The 19,038-nt window shown below is 45.4% G+C and overlaps 1 protein-coding gene across 42 annotated transcripts in view; it reads left to right on the forward strand.

Annotated features, from left to right (window-relative positions):
* TLN2 (talin 2) overlaps nucleotides 1–19,038 on the forward strand; it is a 479,276-nt gene that overhangs the window by 113,054 nt on the left and 347,184 nt on the right. For 9 of the 42 annotated variants that reach the window (XM_070054321.2, XM_070054317.2, XM_070054312.2 and 6 more), the window contains one exon: nucleotides 6,721–6,868. The exons of the other annotated variants lie outside the window; for them this stretch is intronic. The gene's annotated coding sequence lies outside the window, so the exon portion shown is untranslated. The remainder of the gene's footprint in view (nucleotides 1–6,720; nucleotides 6,869–19,038) is intronic. 42 annotated transcript variants of the gene reach the window in all.

The raw sequence follows: 19,038 nt of genomic DNA on the forward strand, positions 1-19,038 counted from the left end.
ATGTGGGTGGCAGGGGGCTGAGCATGTGGATAAACTTCAGTTTTCCCAGGCACATGATCAGGGAGATGGATTGGAAGTAGAGCAGCCAGGAATGAAACCAGCACCCTGATAAGGGACACCACTATCTGAAAGCAGTGGCGTAACCTGCTGCTGCACAACACTGGCTTTGTGGGTGGACCTGTAAGTAATTAGGTTGTCAGATTGCTAACCGAACACCTCTGGGTGATTTTTGTTTGCCTGCTGGCCCTTTCCTTAGCTGGACTCACAGTTCCCTGCTGTCCTGTCCCATGGTTGCAGAGCTTTGGTTGATGGCTTTTTTTAAAAAAAGATTTTATTTTATTTATTTGACAGGCAGGGTTACAGACAGTGTGAGAGAGAGAGAGAGAGAGAGAGAGAGAGAGAGACAGAGAAAGGTCTTCCTTCCATTGGTTCACTCCCCAAGTGGCTGCAACGGCCAGAGCTGTGCCGATCCGAAGCCAAGAGCCCGTAGCCCTCTCCGGGTCTCCAATACAGGTGCAGGGGCCCAAGCACTTGGGCTATCTTCTACTGCTTTCCCAGGCTGTAGCAGAGAGCTGGATTGGAAGAGGAGCAGCCGGCACTAGAACCAGCACCCATATGGGATGCCGGCACCTCAGGCAGAGGATTAACCTAGTGCGCCACTGCGCCAGCCCATTTGATGACCTTTAAAAACTGTTCCTTAGGCCGGCGCTGTGGCTCACTAGGCTAATAGGGAGGCACCATTGCCCACAGCAGGTGGCCATGGTTGCTATGGATGACAAAATGTCAGCTAGGTTCCAGGTGGGCAAGAGCTGAGTCTGATTGGGCTTGGTCCTTGGTGATGAAACAGAGCCAGGGCCATAGGAGGCAAATATAAATCCAGACAAGGGGAGAAAGTGTTATTAAACTAAACACCCACTGAAATGGCTGAGGAAGGGCCGACCCTTTGGTACAGCACTTATGTGTCTGCTTGGGACACCCAATTCAGAGTGACTGGGGTTGAGTCTGGCTCCACTCCTGGTCCTAGCTTCCTGCTAATGTGCACCCTGGGAGGCAGCAGGTAATGACTTAAATGTTGATGGGTTCCTGCCACCCAGTTGGGAGACCTGGATGGAATTCCTGGCTCCTGGCTTTGGTCTGGCCCAACCCTGGTTCTTATGGGTAACTGAGGAGTGAACCAGCCATTGGAAGATCTCTGTCTATCTGCCTTTCATATAAATAAATAAAAAGTTTTAAAAAATGAGAAAGATCTGAATGTCACTGAGGCAAGTCAAGGCTGTATCAGTGCCCACTTGGAATTGGGATCAATGTGAAATTCCTTCTTTGAGGGAGCGCTGTTGGGAAAGGAATTTTTGCCTCAATTGAGCAACTTTTCCCTAGTATTTAATATGCATAGTCTTCTTGAGCAGTTAAAGATGCAGAAGAAAGATAGCATTGTTTAAAGACAGTTCTCAGAGGCTGCTCTTGGCCTTCTCCTGTGAGTGTGCAGGCCCCACCACAGCCCACATGTCAGCATGATGTGTTTGTTCAGAATTTGGTAACCTGAGGGGGCCTGCAGTCTTGCCAAAGCACTTCTCTTGCTCACAAACTGTGCCATTGAAAAATGCATCTTGTGCAAGTTTGGGAGTTTAGAAATAGTCTGCTTAAAAGGGCACTGTGCTGGAGGGCAAGTTAGGGACCATCCAGTGGGTAGAAGACAAATGATCTTTTTCAGAAGGTTGAAAGAGCCTGGGACAGGTAAACCTCCCTCTGTTCATTGTTTCAGAAAAGGAGGAACTTGGGTCTCCACTCCTTGCTTCACTTGGCCCAAAGAAGTGGGTTGGGCCTCCCCTCTGCATACTCAGTACTCTACAAATCCCTTTTGTTCTCCTTTCTCCAGAGCAAATCACATATGTCTTTGTCTGAATTTCTCAAAGAGTCTCCAGCCAAGGCCAAGACTAAGGCTGGGGTGAAGGCCCGTGAGTGGCCAATGAGAACTGCCGTCATCTCCATTCCCGATGAGCCTGCACTACAGGAGCCACCCTACCATGAGGCTGCTGGATACTCTTGGTTGTCCTGTTGGCTCTCCAGAAAGGAAGTTTGCGTTGGGAAAACTTTGGTTCATGGTTACAGTTGTCCATAATTCCATCAACCCCTGAACGGTAGGGGCCACCCGCTGTGGTGCGTGACACTGCATCCCCAGGTATTCCTTGGGAAGGAAGAGGCACAGTTAGAAGGACCCATCCTCACTGGTGTGACTGCATCTTTGGAAGTTAATTTCTTTAATTGGTCATAGTTACAGGAGGAGGCTTTTCGTGGTGAATGCTTCCATGCTCTGAGTAGTATAGGCTCACAGATATCTTTGTGGTTTTTCTCTAATTGTTAAATATCTATTTTGAAGGATCTCATAAGCCTTATTGACTGATTTTTTTTTTTTTTTTTTTTTTTTTTGTGGACAGGCAGAGTGGACAATAAGAGAGAGAGACAGAGAGAAAGGTCTTCCTCTTTGCCGTTGGTTCACCCTCCAACGGCTGCCACGGCCGGCGTACCGCACTGATCCGATGGCAGGAGCCAGGTGCTTTTCCTGGTCTCCCATGAGAGGCAGGGCCCAAGTACTTGGGCCATCCTCCACTGCACTCCCTGGCCACAGCAGAGAGCTGGACTGGAAGAGGGGCAACCGGGACAGAATCTGGTGCCCTGACCGGGACTAGAACCCGGTGTGCTGGCGCCACAAGGCGGAGGATTAGCCTAGTGAGCCGCGGCGCCGGCCTTTGACTGACTTTTGAGATGATGGTTTCCCACGTGGGGGACTAATGAATGGGTGTCATCTCTGTGGAGGGTCAAATACTAAGAGCGTGGCTGCAAACCAGTTAAGCTGGCATTTGGGTACATTGATGTCAGTGCGTCCGACATGGAGGCCAGGGCATCGCTTTATGATTTTTGTGTTCAGCCCATGATGGACCCAGTGGGAGACCCAGTCATGGTGGCTCTGCCTTCAGGCATATGCTCCTTGGGTGCATGGATTAGAGGATGTTGCCACAACTTTACTTAGCTGGGGGAAGCTTTATAAAGGTGGGGAGCTTACTCCCCTTGACAAGGCTGCTGCTTCGTTTGCATTTTCTTTTTAAAACAAGATATGCAATGTTTTTTTCTAGAGAGAGGCTTGGTAGCTTGAATTTACTGCATTTGACAGCTTTTCTCAAATGTCTTGGAGACAGGTTTGCCAAAATACAACTGCAGAGTTCCTCGTGAGAGGGTGTGAAGTTATTTCTTAGGTTTAGGAGTTTCTGAGGGGTAAGGATGTCTGTGACATGATGGGGAAAACGCTGGGTAAGGAGTGAGCTGGGATAGCAACTGTGCTGGCTGCCCAACCTTGGGCAGGTCATCCTGGGCTCTGGGCATCAGGGTCACGGCTAGAGCCCCAGACCTAGTGTTAAGTGTGGAGTCCTTAAGCTGAGAACGCCAGACAGGAGTCAACTGTACTGCTCTGTTGACTGCAGCAGTTACCACAGCTGTATTGATCCATAGACTAATGTTGTGTCATCTGTCGCTTGACTCCTGGCCCCTCTCAGGAAGGGGAGAGATGGGTGTCATCTGGTGCCCTGGACCCAGGTTTGGAGATGGATTTTGGGAACACAGGGACACGCAGGCAGGCCATGGGAACTGCCCTATGGCAGAAATGCAGTTCAGTGTGAAATGGAAAGGCCTGGGGCTTCTCTGTTTCCCCATCACCTTTGCTGCCCTTCCTTGATCTTGAACATTGGGTAACAACTTTGAGATCAATTCTTTGATTTTAGCAGCCGTTGAACCCAGAGCTGGATAGGAGGAAAACAGTTTTGTGAAGCCGGGGAGGTTTGACTTTATGGCTCCGTTGGCCGTGTTTTCAGTATTGGCTGTTCACTCTTCCAAGGCTTTGTGTGTCGTGACCACATGCCTGGATTCATGTGGCCAGATTTTGAGCTCTGTTGTGATAGTCAATAAACTGTCTTTATAGCCATTACTGTATATATGGTGGTGTTTTTTTTTTTTAATTATAAAACTAATGTGTGTGCAGAATAGATGATCTATAAGATGGAGAGAAATACAAAGAAGAAAGTAAAGGTCACTCACTCAGTGTGAAACTGACAAACTCACCCTCATAGGACCTCAGTTCTGGGGTCCTGAGCAATCCTAAGCAATATGCTCAGAACTAATCGTCTACAGATACTGGGGATCAGTAGGACAGATCCACATGTTGCTGTATGGTTTGTAGTCTTCCACCCTGAGTTTGAATACATGTCTTCCTCCAACTTTTAGCACTGACTTCTCTACTTCACCCAGATGTCCTTTATGCATTTAAAAATTCCTAAGTAAGTGACTTTGTTCTTGTGGTGTGAAAGGGAATCAAAATCCTGCCTCGCTTCTTCGTTTTTCCCTTCTTGGAATTTTCCAGGCCTCTTGGTGGCCCTACATGTACCCTTGGTGGACCCTTGGCTGTGGTCTGTGAGCCCACATGGGTTGCCTGTCCCATTCCCTTTGTTGGCTCTTCTCCAGCTGGGGCCTTTCTAGGGGGTGTTTTTTTTTTTCTCCTGCTTGGATTTTTTTCATTCATTTTGCTGTTTTGGTTCCTTTTCTTTCTCCATCATGTGAGCTTCTTTGAGAACCTGGAAGCCCCACTTAGCTCCCAGGAGCAGATGATCATCTTATTCCTGGGTTCATGCCTTCCCCTATTAGTCTCCGCTCTGCTGTCAACCTCCCTTTGATTTTTGGTTTCTAGTGAGCTGTGCAATATCAAGGACCCTGGGATCTGAATTGGGGAGACTGGTTTAGCTTAAACATCTGCCTGTTGGTTGATCTGTTCATTTAAAAAATTATTATTTTAATTTTATTTAATAGGCAAGGTCATATATAGAGAGAGACAGAGCAGTATGTTCCCATATGTTCCAAATGGCCACAGCGGCTGGAGATGGGCCAGTCTGAAGCCAGGATCCAGGAGCTTCTCCCAGGTCTTCCACATGGGTACATAGGTCCAAGTGCTTGGGCCATCTTCTGCTGCTTTCCCAGAAGCATTAGCAGAGAGCTGGATTAGAGGTGGAGCAGCTGGGACTCAAACCAGCACCCATATGTAGCTTTACCTGCTACACCACAGTGTGAGCCCCAGTCTGTTCATTTTTGAATATTTTTCAGCTGATCAGATTTATTGCATGCAGGGCTCATGAGCCAGCTGTGTCAAATTCTAAGTTATTATACAGAGGTTGGCTGTCCTCCAGCTCTTCTTCCTTTCTTGATACACAAGGTGGCAGCTCAGATTTTGCTGTTAATGTTTTTAATTCTGATGCATACCTTGACTACATGGGAAGAGAGACTGTGTTTATGGGTTGGAAGACTTAATGTTGTTAAGATGTTCTCTTCACATATTGTGCCCTGGAGTGACTGCCATCTTATGCAAAATTCCCAAAGGGATGTTTGTTATCATTCATTTTAAGAAGTTGGTGATAAAATTTACATGGCCATGCAAAGGATTCTGAGTAGCCAAAACAGTCTTGGAAGGAACATAGTTGGAGACTTTCCCCTGTCTGATTTCAAGGTTTGCTTTAAAGCTACAGAAATCAAGACAGTGTGGTATGGGCACAAGGATATCCAGTGTTTAGATCCATAGAACAGAAGGGAGGTTCACATGTGTGTGGTCAACAGATTTTCATCCTAGGGCCAAGGTGATTAATTGGGGGAATTGTTAGCTTCTTAACAACAATGCTAGAATAGTTGGGATTCCATGTGGAAAAAAAGGTGAACCTTAGGTTGAAATGACCTCAAGATCCCAGTGCAAACTCTGAAGTTTCCTTCAGGCTATTCCATCATGGTAAGGGGAAGCCAGGGAGCCAAAGGCTGAGAGGGAAACCAGAGGACATAGTTGGTGTTTTCTTTATTTGTCCTTTTAGCTCTAGACCATTCTAAACACTGCCCCACTGCCCACTTTTTTTGATTGGGAAATACCTTAAAACACACAAACATATTTGGTGGTGGTTGTCTCAGCTGGTAGTTTTTGATTTCTCCCACCTTGTGTCTCTCTTTCTTCCTTCCTTTGAAAGTCCATCTTACTTGAGCTTCTGTACTAAGCTCACCAAGAGTTGTCTTAAAACTAATGGCATGAATTTTAAATCTTTCATAATACACTGAGATATCTTAGTGTTCAAACAATCCAAATTGTGCTTGCAAGGAATCCTGTTTAGCAGTGGTCTGTGAACGTTCCTGTCCTGTGTTTCTGCCTACTGGAATCCACTGTCCCTAAAGTAGGGTCTGGGGTTGGGGACCACAGCGTTGGGCAAGTACTCACACACTCTTGCTTCTCTGGTGGCCCAGGCTGGAGCACTTACTGATCTTCTCAGAACTGCAGTGTTGACTTGGTCACATTTTAGTCCCAAACGTTAATTAGATGATAGGTGAAACTTCAAATCTGTTTCAAGACTTCTTCCACATGCTCTGTTGAGGATCCATTTGTGATATCTGTAGGGAGCAGATTACAGATTTCACAGCTGATATTTGAGGAAGGGTGAAAGAAGTTCTCCTTAAATTTAATCTGAACTCTGCAATACACAGTTTAGGGCTGTGTTACTCAGCCTCTTTGGGCAGCCTGCAGTTGGACCTGGCATTTGCCAGACATCATTGATCCTCCATGTCTTGAAGTTAATTACATAATGCTGAAGTCATTCCTTCCTTTGTTCTTTTTATGGAACACATACCTAGTGAGCATTTCCTTTCTGGCAGGCACTGTCCTGATGTGGGATAAACAGTGTTGAACAAGACCCCTAAAGATCCAGTCCTACTGGGACCCACATCCTGGCAACCCAGCTCAAGTGCAGCCAACCTTGGCGTCTCTAAAAGAAAAGGATCTCTCTATCTTTTGAAGTCACCTGTGAGTTGCACGTCCCCAAAGTGTGGCAGTTACTGCAGCATATCTCGTAGTAGCTGTTTGTATCCCCTTCCAAAAACGGGACTGTGTGATGTCTTTCTGGTTGTGGTAGTTGGGGTAGGGAAGGAGAGTGAGGAGGATCTCCCACGATGCCTTCCACGTAGGAAATGTTGAGCAAATATTTATTTGACAAAGGCATAGCTGCATGAGATAATCACATGGGTGGTACTACAAACACTTGCCTGGATTCTGATTCTTCAGACCAACATTTTGAATTCCCAGGAAGCCTACTCAACTTAGTGAGAATGAGAGCCCTCCTGCCGGGACACCTTTTAGTTTGTTTCTGGAACACTCCTAATAGAAAAGCTCTCCTGAGAATTGGGAGTTTTAAATTGCCAGTGTGTTTGAAATAGGCGACATTGTCTCGTGACCTTACCCTGGGGGCCAGCACAGTCTGATAGGGCAGAAGTTGGCATTGCCATGTAGTTATAAATAACCATGCAACTTGATAGTTACACTGTAGGGCCCCACGTTAAAGCAGCTGATTTCACTCCTGCTGTAGAGCTGAAAAATCCTTTTGGAGTTGTCTGTGAGCAGTGTGGCATTCACAAAGGATGTTCATCTTCTAGAAGTGATCCCGAGAGAGCAGAATGCTTCCCCTGTGTGTCCCTCCCCTCCTACTTTTCACTAGTTAGCTTATGTGTGTGTCATTTTAGCATGAGTGAAATGAACTACAAGGTTTTCTTTCTGTATTTACTGCTGACAAATGTTTAAATGTCTCAACTTCTTTCTAGCTTCAAAACACATAATGAACTGGGATGAACTCCTTGAAGTTGTTAGAGGAGTTTAACACTGTTTAATCCAAGAACTGATCTAGGAATTGGTACACAGTTAAAAGGAGAACAAAAAAAGGATGGTATTAAGATAAATTTAGTTCAAGGATTATGTTTCATTAAAAGCTTTCATTCTTTATATTTTTTTATAAAACAGTTCAAAAATCACTGTTATGAATGAATGGATGGGTTGTCTGAGGTGGTTGTTTCAAGTGAGGACGTGAAAGACAAAGTTATTAGTAGGCTCATTTGGGGAAGAGTAGGGGTTTCTTCTGCTGTGGAATACTGAGGTTTGGGGACTCTTGATCCTGAAGAAAGCCCTGTTGGATGTTTGGGTTGATCTCCTGCTAACCAAATCCCCATCCAGTAGATGTGTTTATATTGGGAGGCCCTTGCTCTGAAGGCCAATCCTTCTTTGGCCATCACTGGCTGAGGCTGGAGAAGAAAGAGTCTTCTATAGAACCCACATACCCATAACCCAGCAAGTGCCTGGAAGGCAGGGTCCAGGCAGGAGGGGTAAAGTGCAGAGTGGGCTTTGGGTCAATGGTGGAATGATTTCCATGGCGAAAGCAGAAAAGCCCATGAGTTTGTGTTAGTGCCATGAATAAATTGCATGGTAATTAAATGCTAACACGGTTGATCAGAGGAACCGAGTAATTGAAGCATAATAAAATGTGGTGTGCTTAGTAAGCAATTGAGTTGTCTTCCCAAGGAGGCAGGCGGTGCGGGGCAGGCGAAGCGCAGATGTCTTCAACAAGCTGTTCTTTGCGCAGTTTTGCCCTTTCATCTTCTAAGCGAGATGTGTGGTGTGTTACTGTAAAATAATGAGCCCAATCCACTGCCATACCTAAAAACCAGATTCATAATTTTTTTAATGAAACGTTTTTATGGTATTTTGCTTATTGAATATTTACTTTTTAGCACTAGTAAAATTTGCAGTTTTTTCTGGCTCTAGATTTTTGGCTCTTCTTTGTATATCATTGAAGGGTGAATGCTCCAAGGGGATCCTACATAAATTCTCTGTAGCAGCTCCCTGAGTTGGTCTTAGTCTATTTCACAGAGATGAATGAACGTACAACTTAATCATGATGGGAAACTGAAGTATATGGTGTTCCCTTCTAAATGAGTGACTATTTAAGACCTCTCGATGATTATTGAATTAAAGATCTCTTTTACAGAAAAATGTGCATTTTGAGACAAAAAGGAGTGGATTTGCTGTCATGTTGAAAAGAAACTGAGGGAAATATTACTATAGACCAAAGGTGACTTGAATTTGAGTAAATGAAGTAAAATCTTTATAACTGAGATTGCTATCTTAAATTCTCCTTAAAAATAGGAGCGTAAATTTGAAGCACACATTTTTAATGAGTATAAAATTATTCCAGGCTCATATCTTCCTGTTGAGTTTTTTCCCCTGTGATACTACTCTTAGACTTGTGAAGGCATGTATATAGTCATTGTCCCTTCCTTCTGGGAATAGAATAATGATGTATTACTTGTAATTAGTATTTTTTTTTAGCTGGCCTTGTATATATATGTGATGGTAAAAGTTAACACTATTTACTGTATAAAAAGGTTAACAGTATATTTACTCTAAGTCAGTCTGTAGTCTCCGTGTTTTACTTATGTAGTCTTGTAGCAACCCTATGAGCTATGTCCTTTTCTTATCTCCATAATACATGTGAAGAAAATAAGTCATTGAAAGCGTAAGTAACCTGCCAAGGATTCCATAGATGTTCAGTGATGGAGCCAGGATTTGAAGCAAGGTGATCTGCCTTATGGGTCTGTGACTGTACTATTGTGCTTTCTAAAATCTACATTTACCACTCATTCTAGCATGATAGCTTTGGAATAGCTGCTTCATAAAAATACATTGTCTGGATTTCTGTAAAAATTTCACTTTTTTGAGAAAATGGCCTTTGTATATTGATGCCTTTGTTTGATAGTAGAGCCTGTTTGTTTATCCAGTCATGGGTAACAGTGTTTGTTGTGGTTATTCCCTTGATTGACCTCTGTCTCTCTTACTTGATAAATGTCTCTCTTGTGTTAACAATGAAAACATACCCAGTTGTCATCTTGCATATGTTTTAACTTAGTGAACTCTCAAGATGTCTTCTTCTAATAGAATCTTGATTGCAAAGAATTATGTAGCCTTGGGATTACACAACTAGCATGGGTGGGCGATGCATGTTAGTCTCTACTCCTGTTCTTGGAATGTGCTTTCTGTGGAGACTGGTCTTGCTGGGTGGTCAGGACCCTGCCCTGTAGTCTCACTGATCATGGGAGGAGAGAGGCTTGGGAAGCCTGTCAGGTATTGGCCATCTATGCTTCTCATTTGTAGCCAGGACCGCCAGAGCCAGAGGCGGCTGCTTGGCTTGCCTGGGCCATTGCCCGTCTCCTTGCCCAGCATGCCCTCCCTCTACTCTGCCTCTTGTTGTCCTGGCTCCCTTGAGACGGAGACAGCCCACTGGCTTTGGATTGAGTCTCCACACCCTGTTGTTTCCCAATCAGAAAGAGGAAATATTTAACTTGAGGTTTGGATCAGGATATTCGTTTCAAATTAGTTTTGTACTGAAAAGTAGTATTTCTGTAAGAAATGGGAAAAAACTGTTTTCTGGACGTGGGAGAGCTTGTAGGCTGCACTCCTCCCATGGGTCTGCATTTTCTCCTTCTTTTTGATGGCATCTCCAGCAACTTTAGTTGAACATATCTTGGAATGAGGGCTGGTAAGATGTGGTTCCAGTGCTCACCGTGGCCCATTTCCAGTGTCCCTGCTTAGGACATGTGCTCCCCTGACCCCTCAGGGTCAACATTGGGGGCCCACCAGAACACGCTGTTTGTCTCAGGAGCCTAAGAGAAGGGATCAGAAGTGTTGGTCCTTGATACAATGTGCCAGAGGATGGGGCATTAGCCCTTGGAGTCAGGTAGAATTGGGTGCTGTTTCTTCCCCTCCCTACCCTCCCCTCCTCTCCTCTCCTTCTCTTTTAAGATTTATTTATTTGTTTGAATGGTAGAGTTACAAAGAGAGAGAGGAAATGTCTTCCATCTGCTGGTTGACTCTCCAGCAGGCCATGATGGCCAGGGCTACGCCAGACCATAGCCAGGAGCTTCTTTCTGGTCTCTTATGTGGGTATAAGGACCCAAGTACGTGTGCCATCTTCTGCTGCTTTCCGAGTCACATTAGCAGGGAGCTGGATTGCAAGTGGAGCAGCTGGGAGTCAAACTTGTACCCACATGGGATGCTGGCATTCTAGGTGGTGGCTTTACCCGCTGTGTCACAACGCAGGCCCTTGGGTGCTGTTTCTTAACTTTGTGGCTTTGGGCAATCATTTGATCCCTCTGGAATGGCATTTCTTAAGCTGTAGAATGGGGACATCGTGGTGCTCATGCATATGCAGTAGTTGAGCTAATTAGATAATGAGATGGTACAGAAACAGATTTTATAACGTATAGATCTTTATTATTTTATTTTATTTTTTTTTTAAATTTTTTGACAGGCTGAGTGGACAGTGAGAGAGAGAGACAGAGAGAAAGGTCTTCCTTTGCTGTTGGTTCACCCTCCAATGGCTGCCGCAGCCAGCGTGCTGCGGCTGGCACACTGTGCTGATCCAAAGCCAGGAGCCAGGTGCTTCTCCTGGTCTCCCATGGGGTACAGGGCCCAAGGACCTGGGCCATCCTCCACTGCACTCCCTGGCCACAGCAGAGAGCTGGCCTGGAAGAGGGGCAAGCGGGACAGAATCCGGCGCCCCGACCAGGACTAGAACCAGGTGTGCTGGTGCCACAAGGCGGAGGATTAGCCTATTGAGCCGCGGCACCGGCCACGTATGGATCTTAACAGACACACAGTAAAGCACAGTACCTGAGCTGGGCCTGGGACTCAGCGTGCCATTTAATTTGTTAGTTCCAGGTGGTGTCTTTTGGGCACTTGCATGGAGCCCGTGTTTCTTTGGCTGCACTAAATTGAGTGTGATGATAAATGTGGCACCCCAGGGGGATGCTAAGGTGAGGTGATGGGTGGCAAGTGCCTGATCACCAAGCACTGGCCTGCCTCTGACCATTGTGTGCCTCTAGGTCCTTGGGAGTGACTGAAAATTAATTGGATATGTTTTTATAGATGTAAAGAAGAGCACCTCCAGAGAATCTGCATACTTGGTTATAAGGGCACATCACCTGCTCTTTCTAAGACCTGGAAGGGGATGTACCTTTGGGATGAGCCGTAGTTGTTAATGTGCAGATTATCCTCGGCTCCTCATTCCCAAGAACATAGAATTCTAAGGCATTTGGACAAGAACTCCCTATAACATGAGCAAAATCATTCTTTGTTTCTCACAGTCACTATCTCGCCGAGTGACCTCCAGCCTTGACCTCTCCTGTGGCTGTACTGCTTCTGGCTCTTGTGATGAGGTCAGACTAGGAGGATGGAAGCACAACCAGACAGCTACTAACAGTACTTGGTGTCCATGACAAATGAACAAAGTGAAAAATACGGGCATCTGTTTTTCATGTTTAGGGGTGTTTCTAATTTAAAGAAGAAGGGCTGATGAGAATATAAAGATTATGCTGCATGTTTGCATGAAGACTCCAACACTCACTCCCAGAAGAGTTGGCCTTACCTCCAAATTATCCACTGGGGTCTACTGCAAATTTCTTTGACTTGCGTGCTGTTTGATTTTTCCCCTTAAAAAATACTTAGATTTCACTTTTCATCCCATGATAATTTTGTTGTTGTAGTTGTTTGAAAGTAAAAATATTTTTTCTTCCCAAATGTTAGAGGAGGATTGATTGGCCTGGAAGAGATCCCACATGTATCCTGCAGGTCCACACCTGTAGTGGACCCCTGGTGGGCACCCGCACCTCTTCACTCAGTCTAGGGAGTAGAATCCTTTTTGCCTCTGACAGACATTTGTAGGAGCATGTAGCCATGCTTCAGGGAGTTAACTTCTCAGTGTTAAGGGTTAGCCCCAATTTCCTTAATCAGTACAGAGTTTGTAGAGGTTAATATCTCTTAATTAAAAATGAGACAATTCGTCTTTAAACCATTCTTCTGAACCAGAGTGTAATTAACAACCCCTTTTTCTCAGATTTTATGTCTTGGTTAAAAAAATAGCTCTATAACTTGTCTTCAGATGATCGCTTTTGGATTTTTTTCTGAGAAGCAACTGTCATGAACGTGCTGTAACCCTGGTTCAGTTTGTATCATTTTATTGGGAACTGTGACCCATAGTGCTCTGGGTTCCAGTGCCGAGCCCTGGTCAGTGCCCTCAGGAATACAGTTCATGGTCTCCCGGCTACTGCTCTGGGTCAGAACTGGAAGTTGAAAATACTGAGGCTAATAATGGTTGGGAGACTTTTTAATGCATTTGCCAGTTACACACTCATAACTTGCAACATTGTTCTGTGTGCTTTGGATCTGTCATAGCATTGGGAAGTTGCCTTTCAATGGGGCAACCACTGCATTTCTCTGTAAGGACATCATTTCTTGGGCTCCCTGCCTGTATTTATTGTCTTTTCTCTTGGGGAACACATTTTTGACTCTCTCCTGGTAGAATCTTTTTTCTCTCCTTTGTCTTCTGTGTTTCATCTTGACTCCATTCTGGATAACGTACTGACCTTAAGTAGTGTGGTAACTTGAAGAAGGCACCTAACGTCCCACAAAAACACAGATTGTAAGGCAAGCTTTTCTTTCCTGAATGTATCATTCTGTCTTGCCCCTGATGATATTTCATGGTATTCATGAAAATATATACATAGTTTTTCCTTAAAAAAAAAAAAAGAAAGAAAATATAGTCCTGCTAATTGCTTGGGCCCATGATTTGTCTTTCAGAATGCACATTTCTTTCTTCTGAAGGATGTGTTCCTGTTACAGTTCAGAAAAATATTTATTTCCCTTCACCTGGCCTGCAAAACTGAACAATCTGTCTGACTTCCAGCCCTTACTTCTTGCTTCTCCCAGGCCCCCTGAAACTCTTCATTACCGACATAAATCCAGTTAGTCCTGCCCTGTCCTCACCAGGCAGCCCTGCGTCATGCATCCCTGGCCCCCGCCCTACCCTGCATTCTGTGCCTTTGCTCTGCTTTTCCTTTGCCTGGCAGGCTCAGCTGCCTGTCTCCAGCCTTGTGTGTCTACCTCCTTTCCCAGAGCCAGCTCCAGGGGTTCCCCTTTGATGGATCTTCCCACTGCCTGGAGCCTATGGCACATCCTCTCTCCACAGCGTCCCTGTCCTATGCTTTATCTGTCAGCGTCCCGTGCTGCTGTGAATGCAGAATTTCCTTCATCTGTGGTGAGGATGTGAACAAGGGCTGGGGGCAGTGGAGGGAGTGTTTCCTGTAGCTACTCAGACCTGGGTTTGCGTCCTGCTGCTTCCCTCAACTGTGTCCCCTTGGGCAAGTCAGTTAACCGCCAGTTATCCCATCTGTAAAATGGGCCATCATTCTTTCACTATGGAGGGACTGAGAATGAAACAGTGGGAGGTGACAGACACTAAGGGGCCTGGCAGAGTAGAGTGTATGGCACACGGGGAGTACTCAGTCAGTGCCAGTTGTCTTCCGTTCTTCAGTCCAAGTAAGGCCAAGGCGGGAAGCTCTACATGAAGCTGGTGTTTAATGGGTGTTGATGGAATCACAGACCCTCCCAGAGCCTGCCTGGCTTTCTGCAGCTACAGATTAAATTGTATAAAAACCTCTGGCCCTTTCTTTCGGAGCTTGGACTCTGGCTCTGTTTCACTGATGACTGTCTCTATGAGCGGAGGGAATGTTCCAGGTCTCTTCCAGGTTAACCTCTTCCCTCTGCACTCATCAAAGCACACCAGATGGAGGGAGAGAGAGGGAGAGAGAATACCTTGTTAGGGAGTGGGAGGAAATCCTGATGCCACTTCTGCTGTGACAAGGCAGACCTCGCCTGTGCTTTGTTGTGTGAAGTATACCCTCTGCACCTTGGGGCCTGGCCCCTTTGTTCACCCATCTCTTAAAAGCCCCTTGGCTTGCTACGCACACACCTCCACCTTCTTCCAGTCCCTGCCACATTCATTTCCTAGAGGCGCTGTCTCTTACTACCTGAGAAAAAGCTTTTCAATAGACTACAATTGACATTTTACTTGATTTTATTATATTGATAGCATCATGAAACTTCCTTGCGTATAAAAGTCAAATAAACTTGTGTTAGCGAAGTCAAGTCTCTGGGTGGGGGACCCAAATCTTCCTTAAAAGTATGCATGGTATGTTTTGGAACTAGGGTGTAAGGTGGCTTTTTTTTTTTTTTTTTTGGTCTGAAAGATCTTGGAAAATTCGTGTTGGACACATGAGTTTGTTTACTGAAGAGCGGTAATTAATTGAGGGTAGTCATTAGCATGTAAACAGAATATGACCTTTCAGAACTGAGGAGAGATTCTGCAGTACATGGGCATTAACTTTTGACAGAGGGGAGAGAACAGGAATTCTATCAGTTAGTTGGCTGTATTATTTCAAAACAAAATTAATTTTCTGTCAGGTTGTGATTATAATTGAAGTGTTAAAGACTTGGAGAACTGCAAGTTGCATTTAATCTCTCAGTAGTCCTCAAGTGAGTGTTCCGCAGTTGCAGTCTTTGAATAATTGGCATTGCTAATGAGAAGCCCTAAGTCAGCTTCTATCTTTATCCTGTTGGGGTGTGCAGTTAACCCAGTGGGGAAGCAGAAACCTGCCCGGGACAGAATGCACATCCCAGTGCCGTTTCCCTTGCATGCCTCTGTACTGCCAGGGGAGCAGGCATGGAAGCTGGGACATGTTGGGAGGCAGAACAGGCGTGGTGCAGGGGCACAGACCTGGGCTTGGCGAACCCCTGTGGCTTTGATCCCCCTTCCTGCCTCTGCCCTGACCTGTAAGTGAGCTGCCGAGCTCGAGATCCAAGGCCTGCTCTGATGCCAACATGTTCTTTCTGGTTCTCTGATTTTGTAAGCTTCTGTTGAAATCTCTCCCCCCACCCAGTGTCATCTCAGTCCTCCCCAAAAGTATATTTATCATGGTGGCTTTTGCTGACTGTTAGCTCAGCATTGTCACCGAGAGGGACCCGTGTCAGTGATGATATCCCTGGATTGCTGATTTTCAGGTCTGTGGGGTGACCCACTGTGTGCAAATGCTGTGAGCTACTACCCAGTTTTACTGTCCCTGGAAATCTGTGTGCTTCCCAGCCTTGGGGTATCCCGAAAGGGCCAACTGCGGGTGGTCTTATTTTCTGGCACGTGTGAGTAGACCAATTTAAAGTTCCCTTTTCCCCTTTTCTTCAAGATAAGCAAGTACTTCAGGAAATTCATGGAAAAATGGGATTAAAACATTTATTTTGGTACCAAAATTTTTGAGATCAGTGCATACCACGGGGTCTTCAAAAAGTTCATGGAAGTGTGTACTATGAAATAACCATGCTTGGATTTCCAATTTTTTTGCTCCAAAATAAACACCTTTTAACTGAGTTCTCCCACCCAATTTTTGCAGTACCCTCATGTATTTCCTGAAGTTTCCATTTTTCATGTTTCGCATATTTTGTGTTAGTGTTTACCCTGAGGTCATGCTGGAAGAGCTGAAGCGTCGTTGGTATACCTGACGTTATCCTCGGGTATTTATTTTCAAGAAATTATCTGTGTTACCAATGACTAAGTGATCTGTATTATAGAGAAAACACACATAGAATTTCTTTTTTCTTTTGTCTTCATTTTAAATGCCTTGTATACTTGGCATGCTTGGTTGGCTCCGCTCACTCCCCTTCCCCCCCATCGCATGTGTTTTTATGTCAGACTGCCATGAATTCTTGGGGCAGTGGACAGGTCATAAAGTATAAATAAATCCAGCAGAACATACTTGACATTCCTGGTGTGGGTGCCCTCTGCCTTTCCCGGGTGTCTTCGGGGCTTGCCACGGACCAGCGGAGCTTGCTGCGTGTCCCTCCTCAGAGCCCCTCAGCGTGGCTGCTGGTCTACTCCTTACCCAACAGGGTCCTGAGCAGGAAGGGCGGCATTGGCATGCCATGGCCTGGATCCCCGGAACCAATCAGGTGTGGTGATGCATCACCAAATGGAAGACATTTAACCATGCAACTCCACCTGGTGGATTATTCCAGCCCATCTCTTCTTACCACCAGAGGTGTGGGTTTAGAGAGGCTGAGTGACTTGTCTGAGTAGCACCTGTGTCTTTTCCTGCCTTTGTGTTATAGCTCACCTGAAATTATTATGTATTGACCAACATATGGCTGTATTGAAAGAAGGCTTCATATATACACTCACAATTTATTTTGACTTTGGCAATGAGAGCTTTTGCATGAGGTCTGGAGTATCATGTGCCTTTCTGTCCTCTCTCTGCATTGCAAACGACACAAAGCATCCCTCCGTCTTCCTGCTTTGGCTCATGTTCTCAATGTTTTGATGTGGGTTGTGGGTTTATTTTGGTCCTAATCACATTACACTGACATCCAGTTAGGAGTTTTGCTGTTCTGCTTGAAGAATTCCAAATTTCACTGAGATTTGTTTTGACTACAAATAAGACAAAATTGACGTGGCAGCCAAGGGAGCACGCTCGCTGTCTACTGCTGGCAGTGACCTGTAATTATCCTGAGTTGTCTGATTTCAACTTTGGGTGCGTGCTTGCTTCTAGACAGCTGATGCAGCCTTGAGATGCCCCTCCTGATTGTTTGCTCCCTGTGGTGAGGGCATAGTGGCCTTTGCATTCAGCCCAAGCAGTGTCTGTCTGGCTGGCTTAGTTGGACTGGAAGGTCTGGTGGGCAGGGGATCCCTCCTATCAGTGCTCACTTGCCTGGTGGCATCAGTCCTTCTTACATCCTTGCATCGTTTTGGTAGCAGAGATGTTTGTGGCTTTTGTTTGCTTTTTGGCTGTTTGTGTAAAATTTTAGCTAGGAGGTGAGGTAAGGCAATGCATGAATAAAGAGTTAGAATCGTGCTTTGATGAAATCGATTCTGAGTTTTCCTGCAGAGGTGCAAGTTGTACGGAGTGCAGGGAAACGTGGTTTTGGTTTGGACCATCCCTGATGGCATTGCTCTACCTGGGCTGCTGTAAATGAGAAGATGCTGCTGACCTGCCTCCTGCTTGATCGCCAGGTGGGCCCCTCGTCACTGCTGACCTTTTGTGAGCGATCAGTGAGGATGGGTGAATGAGCTAGCAAGATTGCAGTGAAGGCTGGACGTCGTAACTAATGCAGAGTGCACTTGAACTCCTTACTCTTCTCATTCTGTGCTTGTGCCTCCTTATTTTTTTTTTTAATTTATTCTATGTATGGAAAGGCAGAGGGACAGAGGGAAAGACAGAGACAAAAAGAGAAAGAAACCCATGCACAGGCTTTTACTTCTGAAATGAGTATATTGGGCAGGGCTGCATCCATATCTCCCACGTGGGTGGCAGGGACACAAGTACTTGGACCATCTTCCTCTGCCTTACCTGATGCATGAGCGGGGAGCTGGATGGGAAGTTGAGCAGCCAGGACTTGAACCAGTATTCCTAACCCAACATGTCACACTGCTGGCCTTGAACCAGTATTCCTAACCCATCACATCACAGTGCTGGCCTTGTTTTTAATCTGGATCTTTCCACTTTCCCTGCATATGAGGCTGTCCTCTCTCCCTTGTTCCTGTTCCTTCTTCATTCCCTGAACTTTGGCTAATGGAAAATAATAGTAAAGGTTGAATTCTTCCTTCTATTTGGAATATAATTGTAGATTTCATGTTTTTGTCTGAAAAATGACTTCACTAAATCTTCACAGAAATGTGAGACATACCAAGAAAACTTGTGTCTGCTTTAAAATCATGTTTTAAAATGTATTTTCACTTTATTTGAAAGAAACAGAGCATGCATGGCAGGGAAATCATCTACCTACTGGTTCATTCCCAAAGCTCAAAACAGCCACAGCTAGGCAAGGCTGAAGCCAGGAGTCTAGAACTCCATCTGGGCCTCCTACATGAGAGCAGGGGCCCACAATTGGAGCCATCACCGGCTGCTTCCCAGAGTGCTCATTAGCAGGAAGCTGGGATTGGAAGCAGAGTCAGGACTTGACCCACACTCTCAGATGTGGGGTTCAAGTGGCCCACGTGGTGCCAAGTGCCCTCGCTCTGTTTTTGTTTATAAGTTTGCTGTGAGTTGTGATTGTGTACCTTCACAACCTTTGGGTTGGCAGGGGAGAAACAGCAAGTAGGAGGTAAAGGATCTGGACAATTAGTTCCCCCCTTTATTTTCTGCCTTTTTTTTAAGTAATAAATCATTTTGTCCTGGATATTGTTTGAAGATTCTATATTCTGGTTTTAAAACACCTGCTGGGGCCGGCACTGTGGCATAGCAGGTAAAGCTGCTGCCTGCAGTGCCAGCATT

This window comes from Oryctolagus cuniculus, chromosome 12, assembly GCF_051225735.1.
Source record: "Oryctolagus cuniculus isolate XC-2025 breed Fujian yellow rabbit chromosome 12, ASM5122573v1, whole genome shotgun sequence".
NCBI lineage: Eukaryota > Metazoa > Chordata > Mammalia > Lagomorpha > Leporidae > Oryctolagus > Oryctolagus cuniculus.